The sequence below is a fragment of the Glycine max genome, chromosome 4, assembly GCF_000004515.6.
Source record: "Glycine max cultivar Williams 82 chromosome 4, Glycine_max_v4.0, whole genome shotgun sequence".
Lineage (NCBI taxonomy): Eukaryota > Viridiplantae > Streptophyta > Magnoliopsida > Fabales > Fabaceae > Glycine > Glycine max.
Window position 1 is genome coordinate 35279790 of NC_016091.4, and position 10978 is coordinate 35290767.

A 10978-nucleotide genomic window follows, 5' to 3' on the forward strand; every position below is an offset into this window, starting at 1 on the left:
AATTTAGTGACTATTATAGAGGAAGGCATAGGTCACATCCTAGACCCCACTCCCATAGGAGAGAAAAGTAAAGAAAACCTCAAGAGGCTAACATTAACCTCCCATACTTCCATAGGAAGGACAATGTAGATGCTTATTTATATTGGTAAATGAAGGTTGAGCAACTCTTTGCTTGCCATCATACAAGTGAGGAAAAAAAAGGTTCCTTTGGCTACCCTTAGCTTACAAGGGTATGCACTCTATTGGTGGACTTCCCTTGTTAGGGAAAGAAGGATTCATGGGGATCCTCCAATAGAGTATTGGAATGACTTGAAAAGTGCCCTTAGGAAGAGGCACATCCCCTCCTACTATGAAAGGGAGCTTATGGACAAGCTCTAAAGGCTTAGACAAGGGAGTATGAGAGTTGAAGAATATAGACAACAAATGGAACTACTCCTTTTAAGAGCTGGACTTAGGGAGGAGGAAAGAACAAGCTTAGCTAGGTTCCTTAGTGGGCTTAATATGGAAGTGAGGGACAAGGTTGAACTCCTTCCATATAGGGACCTAGATGAGCTAATCCAACTTTGTATAAGAGTAGAGCAACAAATTAAAAGAAAACCTTCTTCAAAATCTTACGGCTTTCACTTTTATCCACGGAAGGACCAAGCCCAAGGAATTTTGGGGGCTGCACCTTCAAAACCCAAGGAAGATAAAGGTAAGACAATATAGAAACTCACCCCTAAGACTAGTTCCCAAGCAAGGACTAGAAACATTAAATGCTTCAAATGTCTTGGGAGAGGTCACATTGTCTCTCAATGCCCCACAAAGAAAATCATGATTATGAGGGGTCAAGATATTTATAGTAGTCAAGAGGAGACTACTTCTTCCCTTTCCTCTAGTGCAAGTGAAGATGAAGTAAGGGGTGAAGAGTCTAGTGAGGAAGTCTACCCCTATGAAGAAGGTGACCTCCTAATGGTTAGAAGGCTCCTTGGAGGTTAATCTTGTGATCTATCCCAATCCCAAAGAGAACATCTTTCATACAAGATGCAAAATTTTAGATAAAACTTATTCTCTCATTGTGGATAGTGGTTCATGTTGCAATTGTTGCAGCACTAGATTAGTCTCTAAGTTGAGCCTTGCTATCACTCCCCATCCAAAGCCTTACAAACTTCAATGGCTCAATGAGCAAGGGGAGATGATTGTCAATCAACAAGTGAAAGTGCCCTTCTACATTGGAGCATATAAGGATGAAGTGATTTGTGATGTAGTTCCTATGGAGGCAGGATACCTTCCCTTAGGTAGGCCATGACAATATGATAGGAAAATAATCTATAATGGCCTAACTAATGAGATAACCCTCACCCACCTTGGAACAAAGTTTGTGTTGCATCCTCAAACACCTTCACGGGTGGTCAAAGATCAACTAACTATGAAAGATAAGAGGGATGAGGAAGAAAAACTAGAAAAACAAAAGAAAAAGAAGGATAGTAAGGCCTTGTCTTCAAAGGCCAAGGGGAAGGAAAAAGAGGAAAAGGATTCCTCCAAGAAGATTGTAAAGAAGGAAAACCATTTTGCAACAAAAGGTGATATCAAAAGAGCACTCCTTCTTAAACAATCCTTCTACCTTCTCCTATCAAGGGAAACATCCCTTAGCACTGTCATACCTCTTGAGCTTGAAGTTATTACTCAAGTAAAGGAGTTGTTGGATGAGGGTTTGGTTCATAAGAGCTTAAATCCTTGTGCTTTGTTGGTGCCCAAAATAGGTATTATGAGGCACCAAATCCCTATGATAGGTGGTATGATGAATGTGTTTGAGTGGTGCAACCCTCTTTTGTAAAATCACCCATGCATCCAACATCTTCATGATTCGCATACATAGGGACTCATTAGGTAGGTTTGTTCTTATTTTTAGTTTCAATACAAACTTAGGTGCTCATATGGGACACCTTAGGCTTGTCGTACTTTTTGGTAGGAATAATCAACATGAAAATACAGAAAAAGGTATGTTTTATTGCATTACTTTCCTTAATTTTTTAAATAAAGATCAAGGGGTTCTCATGGACCTTAGGAGAATAAAGGTCATTCCTGAATGGCCCACTCCACCAAGTATAAGGAAAATTTGGGGCTTCCATGACTTAACAAACTTTTACAAAAGGTTTGTCCCATATTTTTCTATACTTGTAGCACCACTCATTGATTTGGTGAGGAACCATGTTCCTTCATGGGAAGATGCCCATGAAAGGGGTTTTCAGACCTTACCCTACTCCAACATACCAAACACCACTAATATATATGTTTTTATTCTTTTTACAGGTGTTGTGGGAAGAAGCCTAGAGCTTCAAGAACCTCTAGATTTGAGGTCAAATCCTTTTCAAAGGGGAGAGAATGATGCAATCCTACCCCCCAAGGGCATTGGATAGAAGACTCCAAGAAGATTGGGCCAGAGATGCAAGAGAAGGCATTAGGGTTCTCATAAACCTTAGGGTAGATTTTGGGCTCATAGGCTAAGTATGAGCCCACTTATCTCTATACATATTAGATTAAGGTTTCATTATTTTTGGGCTTTGTATTCAGGGCTCCATTATGTAGGGAGGTTACACTAATAATGTTGGATTTTTCAGCCCTTGTATTTTAGGGCACCTAGACTAGTTTTTGTATTAGGGGCTGTTTTGTATTTCACATGCATTAAGTGCATTATTTGATGTGTGTATTGGAAAATAAATTTAATTGAATTGGGAGAAGCCCAATCCAATTAAATTTTGGACCATCTTAAGGGGGAGGTGAGCATTTACTTGCTACACCCCATTACCACATCATATAGTCACACTTTGTTCATGTCCTTTATGCTTTACATGCCTCATGACACCTAAGCACACTTAGTGGAGAATCTTGGACTTGATCTTGGATTAGTGGGCTGAACCATAACTAAAATTCACTAATCATAATTAGTAAAATTTTGGCTCCAAATTTGGATCCACCAATTCAAATTCAAATTCAAGTGAAATTTGAATAGAAATTCAAATTTTCCTTCAATTTTGTATGACACTAAGGCTATAAATAGAGGCCTTGTGTGTGCTTTTTTTGAACTTTGATCATTTGAGAATTATACTTCAAATTTCAGATCTCATTTGAGGCATAAAATTTTGTGCTCCTTCTCTCTCTCTCTCTCTCCCTTCACTCGACTTCACCTACCTTCAAGCTCATATTCACGGCTTCCTATGGTGGTGAGCTTGTTCTTGACTCATCTCTCCTTGAAGTGACGTCTCCAATCATCTTTCTTCCTTATTCATTCCGCTGTCATTGATATTCAAGTAGCAAAGGACTCCATTGATGAAGAAGATTCAAGGCCTACAAGCTCCACATGGAGCTATGTCATCATGAGCCACTAACAACAAGCACCAACAACCAAATTTTTTAATTTAAATTATGTGCAAGTTGTTCCAACTAAGAAAGAAGTAGGAAGTAATTGTGTTAATGGAGACAACTCACTATAGATCTCCTTGGCCTCTAAGCCTCTCAAGAAAAGGAGCATGGATCATCTTCAAGGCGTTGTTTCAGGACATTGAAGTATAGCTGAAGCTCTTTGCTAGGAAGGAAAATATGATATAGAAGGTATAGATCAAAAGTCATATTGTACATGTTTTACAATGCTATATCTTTGATATAAAATCATAAGAAATTTTTCAAACTATTTTCAAAATGCAAAAGCAACGTCTACTCTTTTCTATAAAAGAAAAGAACAAATTCTACACTAGCTAGAGTATGATATTTTAAGTAGCTTATGAAGCGGCATATAATAGTACCTTTGTAAGGTTTTTATGAGAAAACTATCTTCGGACAAAAGAACTATAAAAGGATAAGTTGTGCTCCTAAAAAGAATTCCAAAAAACTAAACTCTAATCTATCTTTAAAACTTTAGAAGTTGCATGCTTTTTTACAAAATAAGCAATAGTCAGTCAAATATTACCATTGAGCCCTCTTCTAGTGACCTTCTGATTCACTTCACCTATATATGCCATCTAAAAAAATCCTCTTCCGATATATACTGTTCTATTAGCATAGTTAGGAATTAAATCCTTATCATATGCTTAAAAGACATAAGCTACTGACTACTGATAAGTTTTCATATGTTTGAAACAACCAAAAATTATCTTTTTTAAGGACTAAATATTTTGTTTACTCAAATTTTATATAAATTCCTCAATTAGTTCTACGATAAGAAGTTCAGTCGTATACTAAAATCTTATATGTTTCCTCAATCATGGAACATGTTTCATTCAGATCCAAACTAACCTCTTTGTTTTTCTTTTTACCTACCAAAATGAATTATAGTTAGGATTGTTGGACCTAAACCCAAATATTCCACACTTGATGTGTGTTTAGAAAATGTCATTAACAACTTTAGAAATTTTTAAATTGTAAGGATTTTAATATTTCTTTGATAGTCATTTTTTAAAGATAAAACAATAAAATTCTATGTATCTAAAACTTATTTTTATACATGTAAAAAATAGAATAAAACAAAATGGACCTATGAAACACCATATGTTTCATCTCAATATAATCATCAAGAAAATATTTTGCACCACTTCTACTCATGATCATGGCACATAAATCACCATAATCCAACAATAAGTCATCAAACAAACAATATTAATCATAGAAACATCATGAAATAATCACGTAAGTATGTGCCCACCCATAAGTGGAAAATTTTTTTATTAAGATATGTTCAATGTCCAATGTGTTGTTAAATTAATCACGTAATGTTTGCACACTGAGGTGTTTTTATTCACGTACACTGGACTTAAATCACTAATAGACTTCCTTTTATATCTTTAGGAGTGACATCCAACAAAGTACAAAAGGACTATGTTAGCCACAAAGGGAAGTGCACGAAACTGCTTTTTGAATATTCATATTTGTTTATCTTTATTTGAATTGCTAACATTTGAATTTAAGGAAAGCATAATAGAAGGGAATAGAAGAAATTCGCAAAATTTTCTCTCAAGGGCCGCTTTCAACATGAAAGAGGAGCACATGTAATTGTCTGTACTTTTATTCATGTCCTCTCCATTCAGAGCACACCATATTGCATCGCCTCCAACTGTGAGACAAAGGTCATTTCTAGACTCAATCAGAACATTGATCCCATAATTGTGACACCTTCTATCCCAGCATACATATAAATAAGAAAAACATATAAAAAAAGGAATTTAATCAAACCAATTGTATTCAAATCACGTAAACAAATTCATGTGGGTAAAAGGGTCACATTCATTTTACTATTACCAAATAAAACTTATTAAAAATATATCCGGCTTAGAACAAGGCCGTCCAAGTTTACAAAAGAACTCAAGTTAAGCAATAGAATAAAATAAAGTAAAAAAACATGTTCAGAACATCATGCAATTGAAATAAAAACTCATGTCCCAAATGTCACTTCCTATCAGAGCATTGTGTCCCAACGTCCTCTACACGAGGTTCTTCAAAGTCATCCACCTAATCATCTGCTCCCATGAACACAAGGTTCGAGATCATCACAGGATCCAAACACAAACAACACACAGGGAGTGAGTTATCACATTCCTAAACATGTAGAGATAAACAAAATCACATATATATAATATAAGTATAACAAACTCAACTTAGCACAATTCACATCATCTTATCACTCATTGTGTAACATCACTTGTCCTAAGGATTAATCACACAATCACATTCCAAACCTTCACATTAATTACATGTTCTGAACAACACATCTCAAGTACAACACAGTGTCTCACACTCACATAATTCATTACCCACTATCACATAACGAGTCACAATAGTCATTACATAGGCGTTATGCAACAGAGTGTACTTATCCTCAAGGCCTAGACTTTAAAGAGTCTGTCAAGGCCTCTCCCTCCTGATTCTGGTCTAACCCGGAAAACATTTTAGCACACAAACTCTATCTATGAATTGCACAAAACACACGACTCCTCAATTGTTCTCAAAATAATTTTATCTCATCGCGTCTCAAAATGATTAAGCTCGTCGGGTTCCCATAGTGGTTTTCATCACAATACTCGTCGCACATTAACACATCGCCATTAAAGGGTCCTACAGTCGTGTGATTATACGGTTCATAGCTCACAACTCAATTTACACAACATTTCAATACACATGTATCTTATAATTCATCACATATTCAATTTATCACTTAAACATGATTTGAATCACAATTTCATGATCCCAATATAACAATTTATCATGCTAATTTAGTAAAACTTGTCGAACACAAATTGTAGAAGCAAGGCTTCATGGTGAATGTGATTCAAAAGTGTTTTGATGATAACAATGATGACAACAAAAGATGATTACAAAGGTGATGAACAAAAAGCTCAAAGATCAAAGAACAACTCAAGTGAATCAAAGAACATCTCAAAAGAATCAAGATTCAAGATTCAAGATCTCAAGAATCAAGATCAAGATTCAAGACTCAAGATTCAAGAATGAAGAAAAGACTCAATCAAGATAAGTATTAAAAAGTTTTTTCAAAACTTTGAATAGCACATGAGTTTTTGACAAAACCTTTACCAAAGAGTTTTTACTCTCTGGTAATCGATTACCAGTAGCAAAATGAGTTTGAAAAAGTTTTCAAACTGAATTTACAGCATTCCAATTATTTTCAAAAGGCTGTAATCGATTACAATGTTTTGGTAATCGATTACCAGTGCCCTTGAACGTTGAAATTCAAATTTAAATGTGAAGAGTCACATCCTTTCACTCAAAAGCTTTGTGTAATCGATTACACATATTTGGTAATCGATTACCAGTGATTATTTCTGAAAAAAATCAAAAGGTGTAACTCTTCAAAAAGGTTTTGACTTTTTCAAATGGGTTTTAAGTTTTTCTAAGAGTTATAACTCTTCTTAATGGTCTTCTTGACCAGACATGGAGAGTCTATAAAAGCAAGGCTTTGTTTTGCATTTCAAAAATCTTGTATACTTTTCCAATCATTTCATTACAATCCTTTACAAGCCTTGAATCTCTTTGAACTTCTTCTTCTTCTTTGTACCAAAAGCTTTCTGAAGTTTTCTGGTTTTCCAAACCTTGAAAACTTGTGCTATTCATCTTTTTCATTCCCTTCTCCCTTTGCCAAAAAGAATTCGCCAAGGACTAACTGCCTGAATTCTTTTTGTGTCTCTCTTCTCCCTTTTCCAAAAGAACGAAGGACTAACCGCCTGAATTCTTTTGTGTCTCCCTTCTCCCTTGTCAAAGAATTCGAAACAACACAGTCTGAGAATTCTTTTGATTCTTCCCATTCCTTTATACAAAAGTGTTCAAAGGAATAACCGCCTGAGCATTCTTTTGTATCCCCATTCAAAAAGTATCAAAGGTTTAACAGCCTGAGATCTTTGTCTTAACACATTGGAGGGTACATCCTTTGTGGTACAAGTAGAGGGTACATCTACTTGGGTTTGACTGAGAACAAGAGAGGGTACATCTCTTGTGGATCAGTTCTAGTGGAGGGTACATCCACTAGGTTCAAAGAGAACAAGGGAGGGTACATCCCTTGTGGATCTTTGCTTGTAAAAGGATTTTTACAAGGTTGAAAGAAATCTTAAGGACCGCAGGTCGCTTGGGGATTGGATGTAGGCACGGGTTGTTGCCAAACCAGTATAAAAATTCTTGTGTGTTTGTTTCCTTCTTCCCTACTCTTTTACTTTCCGTTGTGCATTTAATTTCTGTTTTTACTTTCAGTTAAGTTTCTCTTCTACTCCTCATTCTCTTAACAATTTAGTAAAAGCATTAAAAGAGTAATTTTTTAATTAGTAAAGGTTTAGGAATAATTAATTCAACCCCCCTTCTTAATTATTCTGAGGTCACTCGATCCAACATAAACACATTATACAAAAATGTTTCTCAAAACATGGGGAGTAAAACCCCTCAAACAATTTCACATAATCATATCAAAATCAAAGGAATCAAAATCATAGGTCAAAAACATTAAAACACTAAGAGCACTCAATTTTATCAACCAATTTACATCAAGACATCAATTGGTTTGTCAAACACAACAATATCGTAATTAAAATCGTAAAAGAAGAATTATAATTCAATAAACATCTCAAAATAAATTCCAATTTAATCCTCTAAGGATCCCTACAAATGTTCATTCTAACCCCAATTATAATAAACTCATCCCTTACCTCTAAGCGGACTCACATGTATATTTCAACAGTGATAGCGGTGTCTCTAGTGGTTCCCTAAGATTCCTCAAACTTTTCCTCTAATTGCTCTGTTAAGGTTTGTAAGCGTTAGAGAGAAGGAGAAGGGATTAGAGCCTCCATTTTACTATCTCAATGCAAGGGATATTCTTTTCACCATACACATTACTTCGTAAATCCAAACGGTGGTGATGTTTGAAGATGAGTTCAGAACATGGTGTTCAATATTCATGACGATCCAACGAATAATCAGTCTAGGATAACAGTTTTATTGGGACAGGTTTGAGTATATGCGAGAAAAATAAAGGGTTTTGGGAGAGGGAGAAAGAAAAACGAATTTTAGAGGAAGAGAGATCATAGAGATGCGTCATAAATGTAAAAACTAACCTATTATGTCTTGCTAGGATACTCACAGCCTATTATTTACTCCATTTTTTCTTTATTTTATAAAAATGAATTCTATTTTACTCTTTATCAAATGAATGAAAACAACAATGCAGATTCCCAAGATTTTCAGTGTTGAGCATAGAATCCTTCACTGACCCAATAGGGGTCCTATCACCAACTTCTGCTTCTGGTGTATTATGAGCAGTTGTAGTACAACACCAACCTCTTCTGCCTTCTAAGAAGGCTTTTTTTTTCCTTTGCTTCTTCCTTTTATGCTTTCCTTCTCTAATCTAGAATCAATAGTCCTAAGCTTTGCCAACACATCAACAATAATCTCAACATTGAGATCATCTTATGCAAGTGCAGAACCCGAGGGGTTCTAAGCTTTAGCAGTTTCCACACCCTCAGAAGGGTGGATGTCTTCATTCTAAATCAACCTCATTCTGAGCAACCTTCATCAGTTGCAAACTCCTCATTTTTAGGCTCATAATAGTTTCCTCATCTTTCTTCTCTTCCTCATAATGATGTTTTGAGTTATCATAAAAAGAGCCAAAATCCAGTAGCTCCTTAGAAGGATCTTCTTTTGATACCTCTTCCTTATGTTGAGGGGATACTACTTTTTACTCCCCATTCTTAGCTCCTTCAAAATTAACTTCAGAAGACCTCTTCTTCTTAGATTTTCAAGGTTCCTCATGACTCACTCTTGCCTCTTCAACAACCTTCTTAATCTGCTCAGAAAACTCCTTTTTCTGAAGCAGCTGCTTCGGCAGCCAGAGAGTAAATAGTCTCCTTATCCTCTTCCTTTCTAAGGTCTCCTTTACCTCATTAGACTTTGATTAAGGGCTTCTTCCTATCTTGGTCTTTAATCTTTTCTCACTTTTGACAAGATTAGCGATAAGGGTCAAGGATATCTTTTTCTCTTTCTTCTTCTTATTTTCTTTCTTTCTTTCTTTCTTTCTTTCTTCTTCTTCTTCTTTTCCTTGTTTTGAGCATTATCCTTATGAAAACAGGTGCAAGTAGTCTCCATTCGTGGTTGGGGATTCAACCTCAAAGCTACAACATTCTATGCACCCCTGGATAGAACCTTATCACCCCTTGGTTCATCCTCCATAGGTACTCCAATGTGTCTGAAAATCACAGTCACCAACATCCTATAAGGAACACTAGAAGAGGACTTGATAGGCTTGGTTTCCTTGATCATATGTGATGAAATCCTACCCCGTAAGGGCTTGGATAGAAGACTTCAAGAAGATTGGGCCAGAGATGCAAGAGAATGCCCTAGGGTTCTCATAAGCCTTAGGGTAGATTTCGGGCCCATGGGTTAAGTATGAGCCCGCTTATCTTTGAATATATTAGATTAAGGTTTCATTATTTTTGGGCCTTGTATTTAGGGCTCCATAATATAGTTAAGGTACCCTAGAAATGTAGGATTTTTCAGCCCTTGTATTTTAGGGCACCTAGACTAGTTTTTGTATTAGGGGTAGTCTTGTAATTTCACATGCATTAAGTGAATATTTGATGTGTGTGGTAGGAAATAAATTTAATTGAATTGGGAGAAGCCCAATCCAACTAAATTTTAGAGGGGGAGGTGAGCATTTGCTTGCTACACCCCATTGTCACATCATATAGTCATACTTTGTGCATGTCCTTCATGCTTTACATGTCTCATGACACCTAAACACACTTAGTGGAGAATCTTGGAATTGATCTTGGATTAGTGGGCTGAACCATAGCTAAAATTCACTAATCGTAATTAGTGAAATTTTGACTCCACAAATTCAATTCCAAGTTCAAATGAAATTTGAATAGAAATTCAAATTTCCCTCTAATTTCGTGTGACACTTAGGCTATAATTAGAGGTCATGTGTGTGCATTTTTTGGAACTTTGATCATTTGAAAATTAAACTTCAGATTTCAGAGCTCTTTTAGAGCATAAAATTTTGTGCTCTTCTCTTCCTCTTCCTTCATTCATCTCCTTCTTCCTCCAAGCTCTTATCCATGGCCTCCTATGGTGGTGAGCTTCTTCTAGACTCATCTTCTCATTGAAGTGGCATCTCCTCTCTCTCTTCCTTCTCCATTCCACTGCCATTCATCTTCCAAGAAGCAAAGGAATCCATTGATGAAGAAGATCCTAGGCCTACAAGCTCCAATGGAGCTTACATCAATATGGTTGATAATCAAATGGCATAGACTAAGAGGGTTTTTCCTCCATAAACAATAAATAACCAGAAGATCATGGTCATTTACCTCTTGGAAGGTACCGGCCCTTGGCAACTCAAAATGCAAGTTGATCCAATGGACTATCCTTCTAAAATATGTCAGAGACTTAGACTTGAAGTCTTTATGTTTATCCTCCAGGAAATTCTTTTTAATCTTTTTCTTTCTAAGCCCCATGA